Genomic DNA, 10,769 nt, shown 5'->3' on the forward strand with positions numbered 1-10,769 from the left:
TATATCAATAACAACTCTTTTGTTTCCCATTCAATGATCATTTCGTTACTATTTTTATATGATACACTTTTGTAAGTTTGAATTACAGTGGGCTATTATGGCAGAGTTCGATATATTTAAGATAAAGCTGCTCCTTTCTCCTGATTTTAGATTTATGTATCATATACCCAAAATATGACTACAAAATCAGATAAAAATAAAAGAGGAATTAGAATTAGACGCATTAGCTGTAATAGATCAGAAGACTCGTTATTAGACACTAAGTCCGATGAAGATCCAGTAGTATTTCCCTGGCGATGGATAAATAAATATTATTTATTATTATATTATAATTAGATCATAATATCATATTATTATAATAAATATTATTGACAACGACAGAGAATTTAGTACGAAATCATACGTCATGAATGGCGAAAATTTAGGACCACGAAAGATTGTCTGGCAATCAGTATCCCAGACGAATAATATAAATAATATAAATAATATTTGTCATCGCCTTTGGAAAGGAGATTGCCCTAACGCCCCCGAAGTAGAATTTTGTACAATTTCACGCTGAAGATTTATTACACAGAAGTGCAATCATCATTGTTACCTGAAAGTCACAAAGTGAATTTATTGTAATAAAATTGTTTAAACTGGAAATTTTTGTTCTCATCTGCATATATAGGTTATTGATTTTCCTTTTTATTTAAATGTTTTTAAATTTTAAAAAGAACTCGGCCCATAGAGGGTTAAATCATCGATGTCGTTCGCTTTCCTTCTCTGTTGATATTATTATGGTAAGATATCAAACGTATAGATTATTTTGTAATCTTATTTACTTTTTAATTATCTTAATTATTTTGTAAAAAAATTACAAAATAATCTTTTATATGTTATGTTTTTATAGACGTTACACTGGCCAATTTTCAATCATGCACTCGAAGATTCAATTTCAGTTACAGTAAATACGTCATTAACCCTTCTTGGGTGGTATTATTATTGTATATTTTTACAGTTTTAAGAGACCTTAGAAACACCATGCAATGCCTGTGAAGTGCTTGATAATTATGCGGCGAGTCTACTTGCGAACGTAGCAGCGTAAATTAACATGTACGCGTTAAGCTTATGGAAATAGGATTATGGAAATTTTAGGTATAGAGATGCTTGTTTAATGTATATTATTTTTATTTTCGTCGAGTAAGAGTAGTCGAATTACGAGTAAGAGTTATCACGCATAATAGTTTCTACAAGTGATGTATTTGTAACATTTTCTGGTATTTTTCTTTGGTTTTTGATTCGTTAATATACAGAACAGATGGCCTGCGATGAGTAAGATACAAAACATCGAACTATATATTTCTTTATTCAATTTTAAGAAATGTAACGTTTATCAAGACCGATCGCTTGACTGGAATTAGACGAAGCGTCTGTAGGTTTAGCGTTAATTAGTATGCCATGCTGAGTATCGACGTCTTTAATTAAAGTCTCTGCGTCTGCATTGAAACTGTACGTGAATGCAGTTATGCAAGCGAGTTATCGATAAATCGACGTTAATTGCCATCTGGTTTAACCTAGTGAAGGCGAGAAACACTTGGACCTCGGTACACGGTCGCTTAACGTCCACTTTTCATCTTTCGAGTATTAAAATTCACTTGCAAACACCAACAATAATTACAACCAATCTAATTACAAACGTCGATGTTTGTTAGTCTCATCACGGGAGTGAATCATTTATAATATAATTTTATGTATAATATGTATATAATTAATAATTGGAAATTCCTTGTACTTATCATTACACTGATTAATTTCCAAACAACTATGTGAAATTGTAATTTATTAACTTCTTTTTTATTATCAATGATATTCTATATATTTTTGGAAATCTCTAGAATAGATAGAGTACAAAAAGAATAGCTATTTGTGTAAGTTGCGAAATCAACAAGAAAAAACAACAAATCGATAGAAATATAGAAGCAATAAGTATTCGCACAATTGTTAAATTTTTAAAACATCATAATAAAAAAAAACCGAAATTTACATTTATTTATAAATAATTAATACTTTGTAGGACTTCCTTTTGATTTTATAATTGCTGCTATTCTTCTAGGTATTAAATTAACTAAATGTCGATATCATTTGGTGTGGGATCTTCTTCTATATCTCTATTAGAGCATTTTTTAAGACTTCTTTATTAGAAATTCGATGTTTTCGAATTCGTATAAAGCAATAAACTGACCTGTTTATGTTACAAACTCTAAACTATAAATGATTCGTCATAAAAACCATACAAATACTTATTATTTCTATATTTTTGCCGATTTTTCATATTTTCTTGTTAATTTCGGAAATTAAGTAAACTAGTAATTATTCTTTGGACTATATCTATTCTAGAGATTTCCGGGAACATGTAGAATATCATTGATATATAAAATATAGAGTATAGAATATATAGAATATATGTAGAATATTATAAAAAAAGAATTTAATAAGGTACAATTTCACATAAAAGTTTTTTGGGAAACTGATCGATGTAAAAATTACACTCTACACCAACTGTATATCGAATTTATCGCGATAAAAAATATCCTCGCATGTAATTTGCTCTCTATATCGTGCATATCGATTGCATAGAAAATGTTTGGACGATAGAGGAGAATAGAGCAGCTTCTAGACTCTAGACGGTTCGTCTGCATTCCTCGACGTCCACGACGCGATGTCCACGTCGTCGTGGCATTTCCTGGTAACCCATTGTGGGGCGTCGAAGGAATCGAGTAAATTGGCTGAATTGTTAGGTCCGAGAATTGTGGCACGTCGATTTAGACGCGAGATAGACTCGCTCGAATTACAACATAGAATGGCTTGGACAACGTACTGTTTCCATGCACAATGCGCCCGGATCTTCCTGGACATTGATACTTCCGCGCAGACTATTCTGCCTATAAAGATCTTCTTAGAATGTAATGAAAATTAACGGACATTACGGATCATCGATAACTCGCAAAGTATAAATTTGCAGTATTAGTTATTATTCGACGATTTCTTAATCTGCACTGTCTCCGAATTGAGTAAAAAGCTCGAGAGGGCGTTCTGCTTGTCCTTACATGTTGGTTGACTCGGAAATGTTGCGACGAAAAGTGCGACGGATAATACGAACAATAACACCCTCGCGGCCATAACTACGAAAGTGAAAAGTTTCGCACAGCCGACAGATGGTTCCAACATGTGCAGCGAGTTGCAGGATACTAAAAAGAAGTTCGACGTTCGCATTGCCACGATAAAAATGGTGCAAATTACTGTCCTTTGTTTTAAAGTTGATTTCTTCTTTGAGTATAGGAAATCGTGCTTGGATCTTGTGTCAATAAATTACCAATCCACGGACTATTTTTGTTAAATGCATGTATTAATTAAAAGAAAAAAAAAATTACAATCTCTTACAGAGAAGAAAAAATACATATATATGTGCACAGAGTGTCTATAGCTAAGTCCGGAGAAACCAGAGAATCAATTCTACAACTAATTTTCAACAAAAAATTCCTCTTAGACATTTCTCTAAATACCTCTTAATTTAGAAATATTTTCACTTTTAATTTTTTTTTTTTTTTGTATTATCGACTTTACATTCTTTAACGTCATAACTCCATAAACTTACAGTGCAAAATTAAAACTGAATATATCATTCGAAAGAGCGTTAAATTTCCAATCCCCATGATGCCAAATCAAAGTTTATTACTTAGATTTAACAGGTGAAAAATTAGGTCAAACTTTAACTTGTGACAATTTCTAAAAATTTCACTTTTCCTTAAATGCATAGTTATTTGGAGGACACTTCTCGAGAAAAACTTCCTGGAAGTCTCAGCTTTTCAATGGTATACTCAAAAAAAATTTTACAATGATATTTTAGGGCGAACATGACGTTTGATGAATGCAGAATAACGTGTTTTTAGGTGAAAATAGACATTTTACAAAAAAAATTGGCTTGTAACTTTAAAATTAGCTTGACATCAGATTTAATGTATTTTTTTTATTACAGGTAACCTCCTAATTAGGAAAAAAACTGGTTTTTTCGACACGTCAAGCCTCTTCCATCCGTGTGTTGAGCCTCAGTGCGAGGTGAATAATTGTTTTTGAACGTACATCCATAGAATTTTCATTTTTAGAAATTATATAATCAAAATGTACCTCGGTGTGCCGATAAATGGTATGGAGATTGCAACACGATCAATTTAACAAAGCAAAAAATCGATGTTTTCGGAAAAAATTTACCTACTTCGTTCAATAAATTAGAAGTCAATTTAAAAAATAAAATTCAGAACAAATACCAATTTTTATTAAACAATTTAAACTTGACCTAATTTTTCACTTGTCAAATATTTGAAATTAATTTTCGTTTCGGATCGGGGAGATTGGAAATTTAACGCTCTTTCGAATGGTTAGCAGTTTTAATTTTGCACTGTAAGTTGATGGAGTTATGGCCGTTTAAAGAGTGTATAGTCGAAAACACAGAAAAAAAATTAAAAGTGAAAATACTCCTACAATAAGGGGAATTTAGAAAAATGTCTAAGAGTAAGTTTTTGTTGAAAATTAGTTGTAGAATTGATTCCCTGAGTTTGTCCGGACTTAACTGTAGACACTTTGTATATACAATTTCAAGAAAATATGATAGCAATTAAAGAAATAAATTTTATAATTTGCACGTTTTCCAAAAGAGGCTTTAGGATTTTGTTCTTCATTAACAGAAGTATTAGAAGTATATTGTCATTATGTGGAAATTTCATACTTCTTAGTTACCGAAGGTAATTGACAAACGCATAAATAAAAGAGAATATTGAAGAGGATATTAAATATTTTATATTAAAATCTCGCAACCCCAAAATTTCGCTAAGCGACCACATTCGGGGTTGCGACCCATAGTTTAATAAGCCCTGAATTAGGACATAATATAAAATTTCGTTGTATAATAGAAAATTATCAGCCAAAGATCAGAACTTTCAATTGACACGTGTTTGAACAAATGTGCAAAATCAAAAGAGCGATTGTCATTACGTAGTTTGAGAAGAAAATGCACGAAGAATCGACTCTTTAGCGTTCTCACGTAGATAACTCACTACGGATAACTTATCGCGCGCCGGCTCGACTCTTTACAAATTCTTCCACCATTACGGGAAAGAAAAAGGAATCGCCATTGGGTCGAAGCTCGCATTGGCGTGGATCTTCCCGCGACTCTCGATTTTCCCGCATTAGTAAAGAGGACCAGTTTGCTTCCTTTTCCATTAAACCTGAAAAGACACTCAACTTCCAGTTTCACAAAAGATTATTCGCGCGGAACCTGTTTCTTTGTGACAAACTTGTGCGGAGAGTCGATTGTTTTCGCAGGGTTTCTTCGAAAGCACGTCCTCGGTTCTCTGGTTCGAAGAAGAATAAAGCTTGGTTAGCACGAAACGTGTAAAAACAAAACGCGGACGACATCGCTTTCTTTAATCGCAAATAATAAATCTTTATTTCGGTTGCGGTTTGGAGGTTGTTAATTTGAAAAATTGACAATCGATCGGAAGAACGTTTAACCGTCGAATGTGCTGATTAAAGCCGAGAAAAGTTGCAAGCATCGATATGTACGCAGAGATTTCTTGCGAATCGGCATTCGAGAAAGTGGGAGATAAATCGAGTTATTCATAAGCCTCCAAGGACGAGACCTTCTGGTTCGTTAGCTTTGCCAATATCGCCACCAGCTTTCTTGCTGGTTTTTCTTCTTTGACTTCGTATTCGAAGTTTGTCGATTTATTTGCCCTTCTCGCAATAAAATGGCAACGATGGTCATTTGTTGCCGAATATCACTGGCCGAGTTCTGGTAAATCGACTTATCATTGGGACTCTCTCAACGGTAAGTTTAAGGATTACAAACGTCGAAATGTTTAAATGATAAATGTTTTTCACGTAAAATTGCTGGCGCAACAAAAATAATTCTCGCTACTATATCAAACGTCGATGAAATCGGTTCTTTGTTTAAAATTTCGTTCCACTTGGAGATCCAACAACTGGAAAGCCAAGGTGTTCGGCACGAGCCTGTCCCTAATCAAGGATCAGTATTTCCTGGCAGATGTTTCTGATTTTCCGAAACGAAGGCTGCCCTTCTCTTCTCGCTGTCTCAACTTTCAGTAGCAGTTCTCTTACAGCCATCTCGCTTCTATTTTCTCTTATGAAACGAAAACAAACGGAGCGTTTAATTTTGTTCGATTAAAGTAAAAATTAATGAAAAATACAATTAAAAAAGAAAAACTGTTAAGAAGAATCAACGAACATAAACATGGTAGGTATATACTAGAATTGTTATACTATTTTGAACGAAATAAATTGTTACTTCTACTTAGTTATTCAATTTGAAAAAAAATCAAGAAAAACAAAATATTTGTAAGTAAACGAACATAGAGAAAATTTATCGAAAAGCAAACGAATTACTATAAATATAAACCCCTATTTGGAAACCCTGTACGTGTCGCGTAAACTTCATTGTATTTAGATTATTATTAGTAGAAGGAATGAAAATTAACGTTCTATCGATTCGTATCTTATTTGACTAGGCTTAATTGCAAAGTAATTCTGAAAAATTCCTATTGCGGTGGAAAGGTGGGCCGAACTCCATGCCGCAGCGCGGTTAGTAGGAGCTGGCAGATGTATACTTCCGGCAGCTGGAAGAGTGGTGTCGTGTGCCTTTATGCTGCACGCGCCGATTGGCCATTAAAGAATAGGCGCAGCTGGAGATTCGATGATTTCCAGTGAAATCAATTTTCTGCCCTCGCCGATCGAGATTATCTACTACACCCTCCTCTTCAGAATTTCTCCCCCTCAATAGAATTTCTTGCTAGTACAATATAACGATAAACATTTGTCAATTAACTTCGGTAACTAAGAAGTATGAAAATTTCCGCATAATGACAGGATACTTCTAATACTTTTGATTTCTTATGGAAAAACAAAATCCTAAAGCCTCTTTTGAAAATCTATTTACCTATAAAAAAAAATGGGTCTTGACGAACGTTAGGTCCTGAAAAAATATTAATCACTGGAAGATCGATTTGAAACTCTCGAATACAAACTATTGAATTAAAGTAAAGTCGATAATACAAAAAAAAAAAAAAAAAATTAAAAGTGAAAATATTCCTAAAATACGAGGTATTTAGAGAAATGTCTAAGAGGAATTTTTTGTTGAAAATTATTTGTAGAATTGATTCCCTGAGTTTGTCCGGACTTAACTGTAGACACCCTGTATATGCAATTTTAAGAAAATACAAGAGCAATTAAAGAAATGAATTTTATAATTTGCACGTGACACACACAAGAAAAGAAAACAGGAAAGAACATACAATCATTTTGTTTTTAGTAAGTGAACAACAGGTGGCTGTCTAGGATACCCCTGCATGCCACTAATCAGTAATGTAAAAGACGCGCTTTTTTTACTTTTAATTTTTTTTTTCTGTGTTTTCGATTTTACACTCTTTAGACGACCATAACTCCATAAACTTACAGTGTAAATTAAATCTGAATATATCATTCGGAAGAGCGTTAAATTTCCAATCTCCCTGATGCCAAACCAAAATTTATTACGTAGATGCTCTATCCTTGTTCAACCGATTGAAGAACTGCGTTAAATCTAATCGAGAAATATATTTTGAGAAGTTTAGTACGAATGGAACCTGCAACGTGAGCCTTATCCGCACTCTTGTCGCGGCTTGTCAGCTACGAGCGATTTTGTCGTCGCACGACTGTCACACAGTGGGACGAACAAGCATTCTAGGTGGAATTAATTCCAGAATTTATTTTAAACTGTAATTATTGTATGACTTAATGGTATTTGAATGAAAAAATTTAAAAAATGTACTACTGGGCCTAAATCCTGTTATTAGAGAGATTTACTTGTAACAAAATAAAATAAAATAAAAATAAATAAATAAATAAGTAAATAAAAAATGAAAGAAAAATATGAAGAATCTTGTGGAATCGCGACGGAGGAACGTTGGAGGATCGAAAAATATTCACTCGTAGATCGTGGGAATTGTATTTATTTTCTTGCTGTATCGCGTCTTGCGAGCTTCTGGCGTTTTTCTTTTTGGCCAGGTTTGAAAACTTCGCAGGCAGGTCATTCCCCCGAAAACTACTCTGATTAGGGGTCACTGCCTAATCAGGTAGCCGGTTTGGTCTATGTCTTGCCTTCCTCAAACAGTACAAAATCAGCCGTGGAGAGTTGTTCATGTTGTTATTGACAATTGACGTAGTGCGGTATAGCGAAATTTCCTCACGCCAGGCTTCACGGGTGATTTTTGGACGAACAGGCAATTACTGGCAGCTGAACTCAGAAAAAACTAGTAGGTTAAAGTTTATATTTTATATTTATGCAAATTTGAAGACGGGGACTTGTGGGGAACTTTAGTTATTCAATCTTAAACCGAAATGTGAAGTAAAATGACTGCAGAGAAAGATATTCTTTTAAATCCAATATATGCGCATATAAAATATTTTAAGGCTTTAATTATAGACACTTACCAACAGTTGAAACTTCCATTCCCATAATTTAAATTGGTAATATTAAGTAATATAAGATATTCCTGTTTTCTTATATTTCGAACTTGTAATGAATTCCTGCGGGATTTACCTGATCAAATCCAGTAATACCTTTCAATTTTTGTCAACAAACATTGACGAATGAAATTCAGAAAGATAAAGAAGGTTTGAAAGGTTTAATTATTTCCACCTAGATTGTCCTGTTCGTCCCACTGTGTGTCAGTTGGAACGAGGCATCAGGCTCCCGAACGATTTGCGTCGATTCGATGCCGATGGTCTCCAGGAACGCAACAAAAAAATAACCGGAGGAATCTTGATCCCAGGAATATTCGTAACTCGATTTTTCCAATCGACCTGGTCCGGAGAATTCGAGCGTCGAGATCACCTTAACCTCAACCCTTTTTTCGTATTCTCACCCCCGCAGCTGACGAGCTGATCGGGATACCACCTGACGGTTGGCCGGGAACAGCTGTTCCCTTCCCTTCCAGTCATCTCCCTACTCCGCGGCCTGCAACGGTGCCCCTCCAAAAAAATCGAAACGATTTCGGGTCGAAAAAGAGGCAGCGAAACGTCCGTGCACCCGGCAGGATGTGCCAGGAATGATTAGAGATCGTCGGAGAAGTTAATGCAGAGCGAATCGGGCTTTGAGGAAGCGCTCTCGTTGGAGAGGAGTAACGACCGGATAAGAGGATTTGCGTTTCGCCCGTTTCGAGTAAAGTCGAGTCCAGAGGCTGCGAAATTGCTACCAGCGAACGGAACTTATTATACGTTCATGTACATAATGCCGCGGCATTCTAGTACCACGCTACAATTCTTTTAACTCCGCTTTTTAAACTTTTTTCGCGCGATGATCGGGCAATGTAATTCGGGAGTTTCTCGCCACGCGATATGACGGATAAACGGTATACGTGCTTAACCCTTTGTAGTCGAGAGGCGACAATCTGTATTCACAGGCTCTTTATCTATTCTTTTAGAAAATACTAAATGCTAAACTTTGGCACAATAAGATTTCTTCTCCATATTCGACAACTGTGGCGGAAACGTTTAATGTCTTTATTGTTTTGAAAGTCCTAAAGTTCTAATGAATTTAAAATTACAATGGATACCTCAAAGAAACTAACTGAAGCGAAGATGAAGTATACAATCGGTGTAAGAAGTATTCGTACAGCAACCAAGAAAAATAAAATTAATAAGAAAAGAAATAAGAGGCTAACATTAAAAGTTAATTTAAAACTTTAATTTACGCAAATTCTATTCTAAAAATATGTAGAAGTGTTGGTTAATTATTTCTTCCCCTAAAATTTATTAATAAAATAAATACATAAAGTTTTATTTTGAATTGATTCTGTACGAATACTTATTACACTGACTGTATATAAAATACAAAACTAATACGAAACAACATTCGTTATCCAAGATGCAAAGGTACACAATATGCTAAATTATAATATCCTCAGCCATCAAGCTGTGCCTAAAATGCAGTTGCTAGTCGTCGAGCGCAAAGGATTAACACATTGACTGTCAAACTACTCGTGAAAATTTATATGAACCTAACACTTTGTTTCTATACAACTGGAACTTCAATATACAACTTATAATTGTTGAATTTAACTAGTACTTATTTTTGGAACTTCTTTAAAATTGACCAAACCTATCCAGATTTATTTTCTTCGACGTCTCATCTTTAGAATTAATTTATTTAATTTCTTAGTGAAAAATTCTGCCAGTCATACATGGATGACGTTGCGATCAACGTGTTAAGATCGGTTTTCTTGCCTTTGTAGTATAATTGAAACTTGAAACTAGTCTAAATATCGTGGTGAACGACGCGTTAAATTTCAATGTCAAGGCACTCGATCGATCCGTAATCTCTTACACTGAAAATAAATTTCCCTAGTAATTAATATTAAGCTCATTAAACGACTAGAGTCCAAACTCCATACTTAAAAATTTTTTTTTTGTATTATCGACTTTACACTCTTTAACGTTCATAACTCCATAAATTTGCAGTGCAAGATTAAAACTAAATATATCATTCGAAAGAGCGTTAAATTTCCAATCTCCTTCATGCCAAATTAAAGTTTGTTACTTAAATTTAACAAGTGAAAAATTAGGTCAAACTTTAACTTGTGACAATTTCTAAAAATTTCACTGTACTAAAGTATTCACATACTTTGATGAAATTCACACATTTGTAACATTTTAAAGGTGTTGCGCAGGTTGATATT

This window comes from Hylaeus anthracinus, unplaced genomic scaffold (assembly GCF_026225885.1).
Source record: "Hylaeus anthracinus isolate JK02 unplaced genomic scaffold, UHH_iyHylAnth1.0_haploid 12000, whole genome shotgun sequence".
NCBI classification, from domain to species: Eukaryota; Metazoa; Arthropoda; class Insecta; order Hymenoptera; family Colletidae; genus Hylaeus; species Hylaeus anthracinus.